General features: G+C 40.4%; 1 long non-coding RNA gene across 2 annotated transcripts; it reads left to right on the top strand.

Moving 5' to 3' along the window:
- LOC129185305 (uncharacterized) lies at positions 1-17426 on the top strand. 2 transcript variants are annotated; one of them, XR_008572053.1, is made up of 4 exons: positions 1-81; positions 12583-12747; positions 13036-13332; positions 16791-17426. It is a non-coding gene; the product is annotated as an uncharacterized LOC129185305 (long non-coding RNA). The 2 variants fall into 2 exon arrangements; XR_008572052.1 differs by lacking the exon at positions 16791-17426 and having other exon boundaries at positions 13036-13531.
- Positions 17427-19801: the final 2375 nt, after the last annotated feature.

Genomic DNA, 19801 nt, shown 5'->3' with positions numbered 1-19801 from the left:
GGTAGCCGTGGAGCTTTGAAAGTTGTTGTCTTAACACGGACCTTGTTTTTGATGTTCAGTTAACAGTGTGCGTCTATAAACGTGAGTAACCTGGTTATTTCTCATTCATTCAATGCTAGGTGCTGTTTGCACCACGATATTGTGTAGTGTGCCTTAAGCATCCAGCCGCCGAGCTGGTTACTAACTGCTGAGCTAAGTTAGCATCGTCAGCACTGCCACCAATTCATTATATTGTTAGCATGCTATTTCAATGTGTTTAGTGCGCTGCTGATAGATGAGGTGTTATGTTGCTGTGCATTTGTGCATATGTCTAGCGAGGGGCAGTCGCTGTGTGGGACTGGCCAATCACAGAGTGTAAAGTCAGTCATCACGATTATGGATAATGACTAGCTGTACTTCCTAATGGATATTCGTCTACAATGAGTAACCGGCTCATCCCTAGTAGCCAGTCTCCATGCAGTGTGAGAGTTAATGCAATCTAACATCGTGTCTCATTCATTCAATGCTAGATGCTTTGAAGGAATTATATTCCTACTTTGAGAGTGGAAAAAAATATATATAGCCTATGTTGAACTGGATGTGATGACATGCTTGGATCTCTCCCATGGTCTCATTTTGTCAATCAAGCTGCTTTACTGTGTATTTATGATACCGGCCAGCAATATTGGACAGATGAATTTAATCTTAAGCACTTTATGTCTGTGCAATGCTGTGTGCAAAATAACATTACTGACGCTGAGTGACCAGCAGAACACTACATATAACTTGTCTTTCAATATTTTTTGACTAATAATAGGGTGAATAATAGAGTGATAATTTATTCATTAATATTTTTTGGGGGGGCGACTGTATTCCATTTTACACTGCTTTAACATCACCCTAAACTGTGATATGGCGTAAGTGTGAGGTTTTGTACATTTTCTTTTGACTAGTGCAGCTTGCAGTGTGATTGCAGCTGAGTCTATCCACAATGTGTGGTTTTAAATCAAAGATATGAGGCTGTAATGTTTATAAGTCGACTTGTGGCTCCATTCCCTGCTGCTGTTGCTGGAGTGTTATGTACGTTTTGCTTTCTACAGATAAAATATTTTCTCACTCTGTGCCAAGAAGAATTTATGGTCTCTACACTCTTTTTTCCCTTCATCATGCCTCTGAAATTCCCCTTATTTATATTATGAATAATCATTAGTTGACACCGGGAATGTATTGTAAATGTGGAGGAAAGGTGGAATGACCTCCAAACTATGGATACTATGTATTATCTCAGTTATGAAATACCTTGTCATTGGACTGCAGGAATTTTTAAACCATTTGTGCGTCATAAAAGGGTGCTTTATTGCGTTGCTCCGTGGGCTGTTTACTTTATTTCTAAAAAAAAAAAAAAGAGATTCAGAGAGATGGAAGGTGGTGTGCCAATAGATGACCATCCTCTACATTTTAGCTTTATGAAGGCATGCCAAATGTGGCAAGCGTTTTAGTTTTTGACTGTGGATATTTCACAAGTGTTCCCATAGGTTGATATGTCTGGATGCACTGTATGCAGTACGAGGAATTATATTCCTACTTTTCATCAAAATTTCGCAGTGGAAGTTTAATCATGGAGGTTTTTGGACAAGTACTAAGGTTTTGCATGAGAGTGGAAAAAAAAATATATAGCCTATGTTGAACTGGATGTGATGACATGCGTCTGGGTCTCTCCCATGGTCTCATTTTGTCAAGCTACTTTACTGTATATTTATGATGCCGACCAGCAATATTGGACAGATGAATTTAATCTTAAGCACTTTATGTCTGTGCAATGCTGTGTGCAAAATACAGTGAATCTGTGCACAGTTTTGGAAGAGGAACCAGTGTAGTAAATAAGAGTTTTAATGGAGTAGACTTTCTCAGTAGACAACAAGTGATAGAAGGCACATGGGAAGCGCTGCTTCATAAGTGCGATCCATGGGTCACACTCAGTTGTCATGTTCACTGATGCCATTGAAACTACTTGTGACATTACCATCACCAATATAAAGAGGTGAAGCAGTCACAAGTTTAGTTAAAATTTGATTTGCTTTACACGCAGCTACATTATATGCTAGCTGTCTGTTTTGAGTGTGTTCTGTGACATAAAAGGTTCAATCCACACAAAAAACTCCTACTGCAAGCAAATATGCTGACTAAAGAACACATTGTACATTGTATTGCTATAAAAAAAGAACAGCTTCTTCACTCGTTGTAATCTCATGTCCTGTTCTTCTGAGATTTAAAGTGCTCGTGACACCAAAACACTTTAATGTTGAAATATTTACTATTTTTTTTACAATTTTCTTCACTTCTTCTGGGTCTGGAGGAGGAGGAGTGAGTGACGTCAGAACCGGACAGTCCCACTCAGAACTTCCTCTTCACTCTGATATTGTGCTCCACTTCTCTGAATTTCTGTTGTTTGTTATATATATTTTTGTGTTGAAGGCTTTTCCTGGAACACTCGAGGAGACGGAGTAATCTTGTTCCCCTTTTCTAAAAGACACCATTCGCCTCATCAGATGCAGTGTTTCCAACTTGGCCGCTAAGTCTGCTGAGTTTCCAAACCGTCTTGGCGACATATTTTCTCAAAAGCGACTAGCGACAAATCTAGCGACTTTTTCTGCTGTCATTGGGGTTTTTTGGTATTTGGGGACTCAAAAGTGAAATGTTTCTTAATCTTAATTAAATAACTTGAGGTGGAGTTGCATATGCACAGTTCTCAAGGTAGAATCTATAAACCACAAATTGCGTGAATGTGTGCATACGCCACTTTTTATAGGTCAGTATTTTTGTCCGTATGCACATTTTGGGTTTCTGGCGTACAGAGACTTTGTCAGATTTCCACGCACATTTTTACAGATGAGGCCCCTAGTTGAGGTGAAACCTCTTATTTAAATCAAATATTAATGGATTTATATGGTTGAGTTATACTTTTGTGTGAAATATCCAAAGTAAATGTAAACTTGTGTACCCAATTTTTGTTTTTAAAAATCATTGAAGATGTGTGCTGTATGTTGTATAATCGTTCGACCCTTAAAAAGAACAAAATCAGGGACCACCATTTTTATACAGTTGAAACCAGGCGTTTACACACGGTGTGTAAAAAAACATTCCGCCTTTGCAACAAGTTATTAGCTTTGTGCCGCTAGACAGTTAACAGCACGAGAATACAATGAAAAGTTCAGTGTTTTACTGAATTAACACACGAATGCAAGAAACTACAGCTGTTCTTCACACATAGAAATCAAAACTATTCACAGCACAATTGCCATACATTAATGTGCCTGAACAGATGTAAACAAACCCACCATATAAGCTGAGGCCGAGCTCTGTCACCTTCTTGTAATGCGCACGTGAGGAAATTACAGGGTGATAGAACAACAAGGGGATGCATTGGACCAGTACAGGTTCAACTACTGGAGTGATTTTTTTTTGGCTTATGCAGAAATAAAGACAAGAGAAACCCAGACTCACAGTCTCTCCTCTGCACAGGAAACAAGAGCTAGCATAACCCGGTTGGCCGTTGCTTGTCACATGGGTTACCTAGCAACGTACCCTTTCAAAATAAATGTAAACACATTTCTGTAGTTCAGTCATAAATTGGAATGACAACCAATGAATTCGGCGGGGGAGGATGCCGGACAGACCTGGGAGACATAAAAGTGTAGTGAGGGTGTGCTGGGAATGTCTGGCAGAGTCTACTATTCGTCGAGTCCTAAACTCTCACCTCTGGTAGAGCTTTGCCTGAATCCCGGGGAGGATGAGGATATCGAGTCCGAATGGGCCGTATTCTGTGCCTCCATTGCTGAGGCAGCCAGTCGGAGCTGCGGTTGCTGCGGCAAGCCCTGAACATGATGGTGGGCGCCAGAGGTCAGGGGTGCTGTCAAGCTGAAGAAGGAGTTCTATCAACCATGGATGGCTTGTGGGACTCCTGAAGCAGCTGACAAGTACTGGCAGGCCAAGCGGCATGCTGCTTCCGCAAAAACTCGGGTGTGGGAGGAGTTCAGTGAGGCCATGGAGCACGACTTTTGGTCGGCCTCGAAGAGGTTCAAACCGTCCGACGCCCCAAAACGGGGAAGCAGTGCCCGGTCCACACTGTTTACAGTGGGGACGAGGACCTGCTGACATTGACGATATAGTCAGAGGAGCTCAGTCATCCGGGAGGGGCTCAGAGTAGAGCTGCTCCTTCACATCGAGAGGAGCCAGTTGAGGTGACTCGGGCATCTAGTCCGGATGCCTCCCTGACGAAGTGTTCCAGGCATGCCCAGCCAGGAGAAGGCCCCGGGGCAGACCTAGGACACGGTGGAGGGATTATGTCTCACAGCTGGCCTGGGAACGCCTTGGTGTCCTCCCGGTGGAGCTGGAGGAGGTGGCCGCGGACCGGAAAGTCTGGGCTTCTCTACTGAGACTGCTGCCCCCGGGACACGGACCCGGATAAGTGGAGGAAAATGGATGGATGGATGGATGGATGGATGGATAAACCAATGAAACAACACAAACAACACAATGAATCACTAAATATGCAAATACTACAATACAGAACAAAGCAATTTTGCCAAGTATTTACTTACAGAAAAAGATTTGACCAAGTTTCGTGATGAAGCTCTCACATGTGACTGTCTGTGTTGTTGGTACTTGTCTGAGTTACCGTAAAGCACCGTGTATAAACCACACCCGTGTATCAACCGCACCCCCAATTTCAGGCTCACGACGGGGAAAAAAAATTTTTTAGTTCATAAATGCTTGCCAACTCTCAAATCAACATGCGTAAAAGGTACTAAGCAATTTCAAAAAGAAGAATAAAGAAGAAATCTGAAGTTCGGCATCTAGATCTTTAATATTATGGCTAAGCACAGATTAATAATAATAATAATAATAATAATAATAATAATAATAACTCAAAATAAAGAAATTTGCAATTTTCAGAGATGTTTTGATATCTTATCTTTCACTGCTTCTCTTTTTCTCTATTATTTTATTGCATTGCTTCAGTGTGAATTTGAATAAATTCCATCGTTGTATTGTATTTTACAACTGCAATGTTTTAATGGAAGCTTAGGTTAGCTTCAGTGTATATAGAGATCGTTTCACTGTGTGAAAATACAGACAGCCGTCAGATAAGTTAGTTACATACACTAGCATTTTCAGCAACTGTACAGCAGAGGGCGCTAAAGTCAAAGCAACTGTCTGACCCACAGACGGCTATTCTAAAATGGACTTCTCGTCAATTTCTGCGTCTGGTCACAGACCTGTCATCGTGTATAAATCGCACCCCGATTTTTTGCTTCTTACCAGTGGAAAAAAAGTGCGGTTTATACACGGTGCTTTATGGTATGTCTGTCACTCATAAAAGTCCAACTAGGAACAATGACTGAACTTCACAAGGCGGAACACTCTTCGCCTGGTATATTATAATACTACATTTAACATTTTGATTATTCAAGCATTAAGTAACTTAACTACAACAAAAAGTAAATACATAATTAAACAAGTTATTTCTTATCATGTCTCTCACTTGGAGTGCTTAGAAGAAAAAACAAGCTCCGAGTTGGGTCTGATGTAGGTTTTTGATGGTCCTTGCCTCATGACTTTGACTTCAAAGAACTGACCAAGTTTTGTGATCACATGGGAGTCTGCGTTGCTACTGCTTGTCGTCTGGTATGTCCGTCACTCAAAGAGGTCTGACTAGGATGAATGACTGAACTCCACAGGGCGGAAAAATACACATTAACCTATTTTCTTCTCACGATCTGAAATTAAATCAGACTAAACGTATTTGCTAACTGCTGCAAGTAATACGTATGAGTTTTTTTTTTTTTTTTTTTTTACTTTCTTCAAAGTCAAAAGTTTACATACAGAAAGATGACTGTGTCTTTAAACAATTTGGGGAAAGCCCACATGATGACACATGACAGTGTATGACCAGCACCTTTTCTAACTCAGCAGCTGTGTTTAGTGTGTGTGTGTGTGTGTGTGTGTCTGTGTGTGTCTGTGTGTGTGTCTGTAATTAGTTTGGGATGAGCTCCTCAGGGATACACAGGGATCCCCCTCGATCCCCCTCTCAAGCCTCACCTGTTTGTCTCAGTGTTTATACACCATCAGCGATACACTCCTTTTGCCCCGTGCACTGTTCAAAATCTCATACAATCGCGTACATTAGCAGACACACACACGCAGTCACCAAATAAAACACAATCTCAAGTCACACATCCTCTGTTTTGCTTCTTATGGATAAAAAATAAATCTTAACAGATATAATAAAACATGATTCAAAAACCTTTTCTTGCCTTGTCAATCAAGATGCTTTGACACTCAGCTCATCTAGCCTTCATAAGCCTCCCTTCATCTCCTCTCTCATCCCACTCTCCCCTCGTCTTTCTCTGAGTCACGGCTCATTGGAAGACAAACATCCTGACCCCTCCACACACACACACCAACCACACCCCCCACAAGTAAAAAAAAAAAAAAAAAAAAAAAAAGATCCTTCCATCCCTTCCTCCCTCTTATCCCTTCCTCCCCTTCTATCTCCCTCCCCTCTTAGCTAAGTTTGTAACCGTATCCTACCTGCAGCGTATCCTTTACATGCATTCATCAACGTCAGCCATTTGGACAAGGTCTTGGAGGGCAAGAAAAAACAAAAGACAACATTAAATTAGTGAGAGCAAGACGGAGAGAGTTGATGTGTGGTTACTGGTGTGATGTGAAATGAGGTGTCCTAGAGAGAAGGCATGCATGGAATCAGTAGCATGGCCCCTTGCTGAGCATGAGAGGCACATATTGAGGATGTCTGTCTTACTGATGACTTCATCAGGATCTCAAACGGCTAAAGTGAACATCACTGCATGGCAGCATGTACACTCACTGCACACAATAGACTTCTATCACAGACTCTGCCCGCACAAAGATAGTGCTCAGGTTTGAGTTTGGTTTGCAGTAGAAGTTGTCATTATTTTGTATATTGTCTAGCTAGACAATGAAGCTAAAAGACAAGAATGCGGGTTCAGGTGAACAAAGAATTTTGTAGCTTTAATTGGACCTCCATTCAGACAGCAGCAAATCAGAATTCAGTGTTGCCTTCTCGCGATATAAAATCAGCAGCAACATAAAAGGACAAATTTAATATCAGTTCATGACCACATTATGTGTCCGCTCGAACATGGATATTTTCAAAATATTACGCCCACGCCGGTGTTAAAAATTGTCCATCCATAGGAGTGGAGTTTGCTTGTTTGTAAGTACCATTACGGGGACCGTTCAAAGAACCGATTTGGCTTTGGTATCACATAATAAGTAAACAATACCCAACTCTTGTAGCAAAATGATGACCATGATAATGATCAACTTGGCAAATAGGGTAAGGCGGTTGGGCTAAATTTCGGTCACATTTGTAGCACATTGACCTGACTCTCCTCACAACATGTGTCATGGTACCTCCAGACAACCCCTATGTCTCTCCTCTTCCTGAACCAGTTAACACTCAGCAATGACCCTCTATGCAGGCACTGCTTCTTGCCTTGTCGAGAAATGACACTCACAATGTAAGCGATTAAAAGGGGGATGAACGCTCTCTAAACAATGTTTGGGTGCGAACAACATTTCTTTGCTGTGTTTTGCTTAAGCCATGAGAACAGCACAAAGCCCGCAGACAACCTGATAAGTGTGCGACATTAAAAAGTAGACTAAATGCTTGTGCAGAGAAGGAAATTATTTCAATTAATCCTGTGTAACTCATAAATAAAAGCAGATATTTACATATTTCATTGTAAATTAACATAAAAACATTTTGTTGAAAAAACATAAAGCAGGAAGTTGAGGAGCAGAAGGTGCTTTGCTTTCCATCCTTGTGTGGGTGTTCTTTGACTGTTTGAAGTCAGACTCATTGATGAGCAGAATGCGTTAAGAGGGCTGAAAGAAGGTCTTCGAAGTGATTTGTGACGCTTTCATCTTGGGATCAGACGTACATGTTCCCTGTGACTAGGTTGCTGAATACCGCCTGAGTCACTAAATGAAGTCAGTGAGGAGGTTCTGGGAATGTTTGAGGTCATGGAGAACAATAGAAGGTTGAATGGAGAACGGGTTGTGCACAGAGGGCATCTTTGAACAAGTTTACGTTAAATAAATCATTGTTATTCATTGCAGTCTCTGCGTTATACTCTGTCCTCAAGCTAATTAATCCTTCTTGCTTAAAACAAAACAACAGCACAACACACCCTTACTGAAACAGTTTTACTGCATTTTCCCTATTCTGTAAAACACATCTAAGGTCATTGAGGAACAATCTATTTTGGCTCGGATTTAATATATTTGTCTTCACATTTCCGTCCCCATAACAGAAAATAATTGAGAACCAGCACTTTATGCTGACAATTTAAATTTCATTTAAAAATAAAAAATGTCAACAGAAAACTTTTTCATATTATGTTTATAACTCCACAGAATTAACTGTGCTTATTTATGGAGGTTATTTGTATGCTGTGCCATGCACAGTCAATTTATAAGACAAGCATATAGTTTATACTGTTAAAAAAATAAGAAGTATACCCTGACCAGCTACGATAGGCTCCAGCATACCCGCGACCATATTGAGGATAAGCGACATAGAAGATGGCGGGATGGAGGTTATCGTTTGCTTTGTGCATAATTTTAGCTGTTTGAAGGTTACAAGAGCAGAAAATTTTAATAATTGGGAGTTTTGGAATAAAGGGTTTGTATGTTCTCTCTAAGCAGAATTATGGTTTATCCTAGCTGACCTTTTTTTGTAGCACTGTTAGTGAGTAAAGTGTACTTTTATAGTTACTTCCCAATATCTTAGCACAATTTGTTAGATAAGGTAAGACCATAGAATAGAAAGTACGGAGTGATTTTTGGTCCAGAATGAATTTTGCTTTAGTCAGTATTGAAGTATTTCCTGCCACTTTATGTTGTATATGTTGTGGACAGTCAGTTGAAGATCCCAAAATGCAGAGCCAGACACAGTTCAGGTCAAAAATACAGTCTTTAAGGAAGGTGGAGGAGGAAGTAAGTAGCAACAGAATACAAAAGTCCAGAGTCCAAAACTGCGGTAGAAAGGTGCAACTAAGGAAGCAAAACAAAAGGCACCGTGGGAAAAGGCAAAAGTCACTGGTGAGCCATCACAAGGCAAGTGAAAAAGGCTCCGCCACGCACACGCACACGCACACGCACACGCACACGCACACGCACACGCACACGCACACGCACACGCACGCCTAATAGGTCAATTAGCAACAGCAAACAAACTGGCGCTTCACAGGCAGCATGCTGACCAGTGGCAGCAATCCCACATCCTCCACCTGCAGCCAGGTGGCTTAAGAACCCTTAATGGCAGAGTGGCTACAGGTGCGCCTCTTGGCGCTGCCCACTCAGGGAGTGAAGGGATCTAAAAGGAAGCACAACAGAGGTCAAAAGGTGACAACACAAAATGAAGCAGAACCACAAACAGACCCTAACAGTATATTTTTATTGTGGGATTTCCAGCTCATTTTGTTTATAACGCCAAGAAATGTATTTTCATTCACCCTGTCAATGTCTACGCCGTCTATTTGTATTTGCGCATAAATGTCCTTTCTAAGTCAATAATGCTCATTTTAGACACTGTCAGGGTGGTATTTATTTAGGTGGAAAATTGGACAATAACATTAAACATTATGTGTCTATCATATCTCACAAGTGGACCCTCAAGGCTGGGTTGATTCACATCTGCTGTGCCTGCTGCTGTCCCAGAGAGATTTGTTTGTTCACCAACCAGATTTGGATTAAATTCAAATTTTATGTGCTTATAACAGCATTCAGCATTTCAACATGGGCCAAAAATGGCATCTTTTTCTTTAATGTTGATGTCCTGTCTTGGAATGAATGCATTACCTTGACACTAGTTCGAGGGTGTTGGGGAGCGCACCTGTCTTTGGTTTGTAATTAGCAGAGGTATGTAGTTGAGTCGCACCAATTGGACTCACATCAGACTCGAGTCACAACTGTGAAGACTTTGGACTTGACTGGACAATATCATAAAAGACTTGCAACTCGACTTGGACCTTGACATCAATGACTTGGGACTTGGCTCAGACTTTAGTCTGATGACTCGAAAATACTTGAGATTTTTAGTGTGTGTTGAGTAAAATGTGACCCCATTCAAAGTATTCAAGTAACGTGACCGTAAGTTGAATACTATTGACCATTTCCAGCAAGACACCAAATCTTTCCACAGAATCTGCCTCACTGAATGCATTTATTCGTTTATCAAGTTGAACAACAAACAAGGGTGTGGTTTACATTTCTGTGAGCGCCAGGCTGCTGGAGAGTGGCAGTGATTAAGACCCTGATGTGTCAACATGCTACTGAGGAGAATTTAATTTGCATTCGCAAATTATGAGGTCATGGTATTTTATTTGCTAAACAGGGCTTATGACTTGTATGGATTCAAAAATTTCAAGCCTATGACTTTGGACATGACTCAACCTGTCTTGTCTTGACTTGAGACTTGCATGTCTTTACTTGGGATTAAAGACTTGAGACTTACTTGAGACATGCAAAACACTGACTTTCTACCACCTCTGGTAATCAGGTTTTTTTTTGTTTTTGTTCAGCTGGGGCTTTTGGTAGTCGCCGAGTTGTTAGTTTTCCTTCGTTACTTGTGTATTTGATACATTCTGTTGCATCTCTGTTAGCTGTTTTCCTGTTTCCTGATATTATTCTGCTTTTCTTACACGTTCCTGTTTCCACCTCCCATGGAGAGTTGTACGTTTTTTAATTATTTTGGTACTTTGGCTTTTTGTGTATCGTGCTGCTCCGTGTGAGCTTATCTTACTGAATGTGCAAAGAACATAATGGTTTACAAAAACAAGAACAATGTGTGCAGTCTACTAAGAACTGAGCAGATACAGTGCGGAATAGTTTTGATTTTAAAAGAAACATGTTGTTTGTTTTAACTGCTGTTTGTGTGTAGTGTGATAACTATCGTTTAGACAGGAAAGCAAGGAGAGTAGATCATTTAGCTGTTTGTGGGCCGCTCTAACGGGAAACTAACAGTTGACGTCTTTGTGTCACTCCTTGTGCACGTTTGACTGATGGTTTGGAGGACTCCCCTATGAATGATGGGAAGACGGCACACAGAATGCTTGAAAGGGTGATGATGGGGGTTGATGTCTCTTCAGTGTGTTTTCTTCTTTTCGGTGTTGAAAGGCTATCCTTTCATCTGGACTCATGTACTGGGTGTCTTGTCGTCACATGAAGGCAAGCAAGCAAGCAGAACCTGCATAGATTTAATTCTAATATAATTATAAGAACACCAGCTATTCCCACTCTTATGTGCTGATGTGACCTGACTGTCGGATCTCCCTCTGAGATCTCAGTCTGCAACAGACGCGTCTACAGCAACACATGTCAGATATTGTAACAACCCTCCACTTGGAGCTGGTCAGATTTCAGATAACACTGTACATCTTGGCAATTTATTCAAGCTGTTGACGGGCTGTGGATGGTGACTAAGACTTATCTTGAATAGTAAATTGGACTAAAGTTATTGAGCCACTTGTATCAATTTCGTTTATCCAGATTATTATTAAAACATGCTTTATTTCAAATGTAGCTTCTGTATTAGGGTACAACAAGGGGACATTGCCAGCATTAACAAAGAAATTAGCCTATCTTGAGTATAATACCATTTTGCCCTTTGCCAATAATTTTTAGGTTATAGAAATTGTTTGACAGCAACCTGACAAGGCTTTCACTGTAAAAAAAATACAATTGAAGCTTTAGTAAGAATCAGCTTTGTTTTATGACTTTGTCAATTGACAACAACAGTTTCAGAAAGAACTGACTGATTGTTTAGATTATTTCTGAATAAAAAGAGAGTCCATTATAAGTTAGTGTGTGGATAGCAGTGTTTACACTTGCATGCATTTTGCCTCCGCATTGTCCCGCAATTTTCCATAGCAATGCATATAATTAAATGGCACTCCTGAAAGGGTTGAAGACTAGTTTACGCACTGGAAGGAAGATCCAAGAAGTTCCAGAAATTACTTGAGAATTCCCCCCGAATTGCTTCGAGAGGTGGTGAAAAAGTTCACCCATTCAGGTGAAAGAGACACACTTTGATACGCACCACTCGCATTGTTTGCACATAGGTTGTTGTGCATTCGCTGTGCGTTCACGACCAGTTCATGAAAGTTATGCGTGCCACATATTTTGAACTTTTCTAAATGTTCTTTGTGAACTGTCACATAGCCTCGCACAGTTTACACATACTTCACACGGTTTACGACCAATTTACTCACTGGCACGCCACTGGCACGCCAATGATGATTCAGCTGATGACAGCTGAGCCGTATGTAGGAATTATTAGGCTTTTGATTTAATTATGTAATTAATGCTATCCAGGGCGCTGAATTGTCTTCTGTTTTTGCTGAAAGTACAGTAAAAACAACTAAGAAACTAAGAAACAACTAAGAAACCTTCCCTTTGAGCTAGTAAGAAGAGAATATACAAAATCCAATAATTTAAGTGTTTGCATTGTTGATTAAGTCTGCATGTGTGCAACTGTGCACGATCCCTCAGGTCTACAATTGGATGCATTGCTCAAGAAGAGTCCTCTTCTCATCCAAAGCTAAACTGTAGCGCAACAGCCCTGGAAAGAAATGTACACTAAATGCAGTCACCATGAACACCTTGCACAAAGTTCAACACGTGGAAGGTGGAGTATCTGCAAGATGAGATCTATTTGTGAGTGTGTGTGTCTGTGGACTCAGATGTGGTTTTCAAGAGATTCAAGAGATTGTTGTTGCTTAATTTATTGGTATTTATGTTTATGTGTTTATGTTTCTTATGTTCTTATTCTTTCTTGTGTTTTCTTTCTTTTCATGGGAGAATGAACAGAATAAGATTTTCATTGCATGGTATAACTGCTGTTTTACTATGCACATGACAATAAAACTCTCTTGAATCTCCTGGGTCTTATGGGTTGGATCAAAAGAGGTAAACTGTCAACATTTGCACTACTGTGGCCAACAGGTAATTTATGCACGCTGAAGTCCTCTACAGTTTATCTATTTTTCCATGGAGAAGTCATGCCCACTTCAGCTGTCACTGGAAAACAAGACTGCTCCCACGAATTGTCACCTTGTCTCCTGTAATAGAACATGAGAAGAACTGGAATGAGAGACAACAGAGACAAAACCAGAAAGCACAACTGATGGAGCCAGATGGCTGTCCTTGGATACTGCCTGCGCTGGTGCGGCCACAAAGTCAGCATACAGCATGAGACAGAGAGACGGTCCAGTCCCATGGATTCTCATCACTGTGGTTTTGGTTGGTTCATATCTCTGTGTCTCAAAGTGCAAATAAACAGATGTGTGAATGTGCCAATAAGAGCTCTAATAAAACTCACATGCAGCCAGACAAACACTCACGCATGAGCATCATAGTTTTATGCACCCAGATAAGTCAGGAAATCTGTTTTTCAGATTTGATTATAAGACTGTAATGACATGCTTTTGTGGTTAGATACACTGTGTGCCCACTATTTTATTTCATCTATAAATCTAAACCTCATAGGATGAACACTTTTCAACATCTGGCCTATTATATTAATTTGTGTAATTATGAAAACACTAACTGGCTCAGGTAACCATTGCAGTGTGAGACAAATTATATTTGGGCACTTTTATTGTAAGAATTACATGAAACACTTTATTCTATTCTATCCAACATCTCAGTTGTCTTCACAGCTTGTCTTCTCATATTTTCTTTCCTCCTGGAATGCACAGTACATATGGGCAAGCTTAATTTCCAGTCGTGTGAAATGGGGAAATGAAAGACATTTATCACGCTTACTTACCTTAGAATTTAGCCATACCTAAACGGGCCGAGTATCAAAAATGTCAACACTTGGCTTGTCCTCTAAGGATGCTGGCATTTATGTCAGCTTAATATCAGCGTGATCTGAAAAGCGATGCGGTGTTCTAATGCCAGCTAGCTAACCAGCGTAGTCAAACCTGGAGATTTCTTTCCGCCTTTCAGTAAAATTGCAAGCAGGTGTTAGTCCCAGCTTTCCTCTCCACTTGCTACCTCTAGAACTCCCCAACCTTTTCTAGGGTGTCAGAGAAACATTAATTTGCAATGTATCAAGACTCTAGTTTCAACCCAAAAGTAGTGTTAAGCTGTACACAAGCTGGAAATCTCATTAGGATCAGTTTCTGTCAACACTTAATTTCCAATAACCACAAGTATATAGTTGCAGTCACATTTTACTCAGCAAAGTAGAGAAAAGTAGCCGTGACCAGAGTAACATGGAATTTGCTGGCCTGCCAGACCTGGATATAATATGGTACAAAGTATGAGTGATTTGTAGTGTCTGTTAGGAAATGTAAAGTGGGATAGAGAGTGATGCTTCTTTCAAGCATCTAAGAAAAGATGCAAAAAATGTGAAATTATTAGAGCTAATTCTACAACAGCCACATTAAAAAGACATAGCTTTGTGCTTTTTATTTCAAATCAGAGAAAGAGCATCATGGAGGTAACTGTTTTTGCCATCTGTTCTTCATTTGTAGTTTGTGCTGTGAACTCAAAGTAGCAAGGCCAATTAGATCTGCTGTACTTTCAGCTTGGTAGGACCGCTATCTAAACTTTCAAAAGGAGTGTGTATGTACAATGATTTGTCATTCTGGTACCACACTTTTCTCTTCTGGCAGCATAGTGCAGAAATGGTTAACACACCTCACAAAGATCCGGGTTTGACTCTCCGTTTGAACATCTCTAGAGTTGTGTGGTCGTAACAAATGGCTGTGGAATGGAATTTGGCTGAAATGTAGGACACGCTACAACTTTTTGACAAGGTTTTAAATGCATCACACACTGTGACTAAAGATGTATGAACGGACGGAGACAGAAGTGTGTGCACACATTCCTTTCATCAGATTTGTAAAGCCATCCATATGTATGGTAGTGTCCTATAAAACTAACTCATTATACTTGGTTGCATAGGTCAAACGGTCATTTCTGAAAATGCATTCCCCAAGCCTTGCAACTGCTAATCATCGTGTGAGATATACAGTATGTACTGTATATGTATATTCAAAATTGGCTTTGCTGTGTTATGTGACCTTCAAAGTGTACTACTGGTATTTGGAGCAATAGCAAGAATACTCCTACTGATACAGTATGTAGTGTATATATGAATATGTTATACTGCGGACCTTTGGTTTTCAAATGCCCTAGATTTAGTATGATTCGGTTTTCGGTCTTTGCAAACAAGACTCTTCCATCAAGGTAAAAGTAAAATTTAATGTTAATTTATCCCTTTCGTTTGTCATTTATGTGCATTTCGCATTGTTTTCTACAAAACAAGAACTCATTAGCTTTATTTTCTATTCAACTATAATTGTTCTATGTTCAAAATGTTAATTTTGGGTTTCTGGAATGGGTTCATTGAATTTACATTGTTTCCTATTGCAAAAGTGGTTTCAGTTTTCTCCTATTCGATTTTATGCAGACAATTCAGAACAGAGTAATGACGAAAACTGAGGTACCACTACAGTTGTTCCCCGCTACATTGCGGTTTGAACATTGCTCTCTCACTCTACCGCGTTTATTCAAAAAATAATTCATTATGATCCCTTTTTTATGGTTGACTATGGCCTATTATTAGTCCAGATATTGAGAGATAAGTCTAGTTAGCTTGGTAGATTGCCATTGCTAAAGTGTCGGGCGTCTCCTGTGTCACTTCAGAGGTTTTGTAGCCCGTGTAAAAGCAGTGCGCAATGTGGTGTAAACAAAGGTAGCAGTATTTTCGGTGTGTACATCTGTCTATGGCAGATTCATGTTAGACTGGCTGTCCTGTACATCAATCAAGTGACAAACGTCAAAATGAGAATGGATGATAGGCTGATGTTTTTTTTTTTTTTTAATGCCATGCGATCGACCCACATTACCTTTGAGATACTACAGCCACGAGGAACTTTCCCAATGCTGAGTTAGGTGAGTTATTATGTGTTATTATTGCTTATCATGTCTACTATATTTGGTAACATGAGTATAAAAGTGACGATAGGGGTGACTATAGGGTTGACTGCGGGGCTCTAATAATGTTAAAAACCCTTTTAAAAAGGTCATAAACCTGTTTTCTATGCACTAACTATGAAAATATTCCATTTAGTAATAGTGAATCCTACTTTTTCACCTATCGGGGCTGGAAACAATTAACCACAATAAATGAGAAATGATTGTATATCATATCTTTTTAAATAATTGTTGGGGTAGGGGTGATACCATCTTGCTCTCATTAATTTATTTCTATTATAAAAGGTTTTCATCCAGATGTGCATTCAAGTAGCATTTAAGTACTGCTTTAATTCAAATTACTTTGTTCCGGAAAATACCGAATTTACCCCTTCTGCATGCACTCCATCTTTTTCCTGTTTTTGTGTTGTCTTTCTCATTGTCCCGCTCCAAAGGGAATCAATTTATCTCCAGACTTGGAAAAGCTCCCTAAAAGGTGCAGTTAAGTCCTAGTGATATGGAGAAGTGATTTGTCGTCTTCTTCCCACGTAGGTTAAGATTGATAGGCCTCATAAGTGGTCTAGTTCTCTCCACTATTAAACACATCCATCAACCTTCTTCTCAATAATTAAGTTGAGTTAAGGCACATTAGGGAGTCTTAAGTGCTGGGTTGCATGGTTAGGGTTGCGTCTTTACAATATGTGATTAAATAGCATTTAAGAAGTTCGAACAAATGTTACATTTCATTGTTTTTTGTGTTTCAACATCAGGCCCAAACTGTCATTGTGCTGAACAGCGCAGCTCAAAGTCTTGATGAATTGGTGTGCAGATTGAGCCTGCAAGAGAAAAATGTACCGCACTGTCCGGCTCATTTCCTTTGAGTTAAATCGTCCTGTTAAAGTACTCCTCTGCGCCTTTGAGACGGCTGAGTTTTGTTTTAATGGGATGCTGAACTCGGGAGCTGGCTGACACAGCTACACAGTCAAGGCAAGTATTTTGCAATAACTCAGCATCCTGAATATCAACAGACATTATACACCACCGCAAATGTACCACATTTCAAATGATGATGGGCTTGTCTGTACCTTAAACTTGCATTTTCGCAACTTGACAATACATGAATGTCATATAAATTTTGGGCCCTTAATTATTTATTAGAATCTTTAATTCTCCAGGGTTGCGTTCATCTGTGGAGGTGGAGATGCATTTTGGCTTTGTCCTGGGGTTTTGTCTCGGCGCCCGACATTACTAGCTTTTGTGAGTAGTGTACTGTATATTGAACACAGAATGTGAACAAATTTAGTTGTGATTTCTGTAATACGGAGAAGGGATAGGATTAAATTAATTCTGCTAATTCTTCCTACTCCTACTTCATGGAATAACCGTGCAATAAACCTGTGGCTTGAACGTGTACACAGCTGTAAATAGTTTATATAACTTCTCGATTTGTATCAATTTGCTTTAGCACTTTATCTGCTCTTGTGTGCTCTTGTACTGTAACCTTGTATACAGGTTACAAATGAACTAAAACCAAACCAGGGTGGAATGGTATTACGGTTATGATCACCTGCTGCTGCGCCCCGTTGTTCTCTATCTCTCTCTCTCTCAGCTTGGCGTGCGACAGGAGTTGGGACAACTGGACACACCTGCACCTAATTGGGCCTCACCCTACTTAGGCTGAGTAGGGGCAGCTGTGAGACGCCGGTTCCTTGTTTTGCATGCCGGATTGCTCGCCTGCGGCTCTTCCACTTTTTTTTTCCTGCCTTTTTCCAAGCCGGCATCCCGACAGCTGGGAGCCTCCAGTTGTCCCTAATCCTTTAACTAGAGTTTTGGGTTTGTTGCATTTTTTCCTGGGGCACCGCAAGCTGCGGACCCCAGCGCCTTGTGTTATCTTTTGGCACTACCTCTGCGCCACTCGGGACATTAAAGAGCCAGTTCCTGCCTCCGCATTCTGTGGTCCACCACGCACACCACCGTAACAATTACATCATACACAATATTTTTTTAAAATAAGGTACACAAGTTTGCATTTATTTCTGATTTTCTAAAACCCATACACAGTCCATATTATACACACAGACTCAAATATATACATGCATTAACTGAAATCTTTTAATAAATGGTGCTGATGATCTTCGTTTGACAAGGCCAAGCCCTGTTAACATCTCTTTAGTGATCATGATTAACTGCAGCTTGTAGCCAGCATAAAATGATTTATTTTAGCACTCAGTGATCAACCTATATTCAAAACATTGGGTAAGTCCAATAAACTCATTGAAGATCTAAGATGGAGAACTATAGCTTTACATAAGAAGGGAAAGATTTTTGGAATCATTTCTAAACAACTGCAGATTCAAAGATCATCAGTTGTAACAATTGAAAGTAAGTAGATGTTAATTTGGATGTGTCACCAGTTTGCCAAGGTCTCGAAGAAGACCCATACGGTCACCCGCAGATGAAAGGAAATTGGGTAGAAATTGGATTATACGGTTCTGTTGGTTTCATTTAGTTGTGATCTTGACCTTTTATTGAAATGGATCATGGTCGAGTGTGAAGTTACCAGGATGACAATCAACACCTCTAAATCTGTGGCCATGGTTCTCAGTCAGAAAAGGGAGGCTTGAACTCACCAGGTTGAGAGTGCAGTTCTGCTTCAAGTTAGGGACGCAATTGCTGTAAAAGTCTATTATGGTGAAAAGAGAGCTGAGTAAAAGGGCAAAGCTCTCGACTTACCTCAGTTGATTGATAGACAGATGCCCTGCCAGCATGTTGATTCTAATTAAGATTCTTTGTACTGCATGGCTTTATATTAGACTTGACATATTTTACCTGGTAAGGTCATTGTAAAACCTACACCAGTCACATGCTACTCACACTGGAAAGATCTGAAAACAGATGTCGCCATTGCAGTAGTCTACATATGCGGTTGAACAATGGTAATATATACTGTATATATATATATATATATATATACAGTATATATACTGTATTTTCATGCATGATTTCAAATGAGCTTTTATCATTTCATGCATTCATTCATTGTGTTGTGTCTTCACTTGGTTCTGCAATGGTACTGCAGCATTGTGCCAGAAAAATATGGTCTTTACTAGGGGTGCTCTGATAGATCGGCCACCGATCACTGTCACGGTCGATTTCCGTGAAAAAGCACGGTATCGGCATTTGCCGATACTTGCTTTTAAACGCCAATCCCCTTCGCCGATCAGCTCCGCCCCCATTGCTGCAACCAGCCTATCGCGGCCATCTCTCGTCCACTTTCTCGTCACAAAGCCAAAACAAGCATGTCTGCTGTGTGGGACTTCCTGTCTTTGTGAGAGTGATATAGGTTTTGTACCCTGCAAAACAGGTCTTAAAAAGCTTTAGATAGGTGCGGGATTTGGGGGGCGGGTACTTGGCAAGGTGTGGTGCGTATTAGCAGCTCAGCGGCGAATTAGCCAAAACACTGGACACGCGCCTGTGATAGCCCGAACAGTGGTTGGATTCGTCGGACTATCCAGTCGACGAATTGTCAGTCGTGGAGGAAACCGGGTTTGCTGACTTCTCATTAACATTTTGGTTTTGTCTCCAAAACATAGGGAGACATATCAAAAGGCAACAATCCTTTAAAATGTTACTTATTAGAGATGTCTCGGGTTGGAATAGGGACGATTTTTGCCTTCTTTTATTGATCGGAGATCGGGATTGATCAGCTGATTGCCCAGTCGGCGTTTTATGGCAGCTGCCATAAAGTGCTTGGTTTTACAGCAGGCCGGAAAGTAAACAA

This window comes from Dunckerocampus dactyliophorus, chromosome 7 (assembly GCF_027744805.1).
Source record: "Dunckerocampus dactyliophorus isolate RoL2022-P2 chromosome 7, RoL_Ddac_1.1, whole genome shotgun sequence".
NCBI classification, from domain to species: Eukaryota; Metazoa; Chordata; class Actinopteri; order Syngnathiformes; family Syngnathidae; genus Dunckerocampus; species Dunckerocampus dactyliophorus.
Note: the sequence above shows the minus strand (reverse complement) of the source record. Positions and strands in the feature narration are given on the sequence as shown.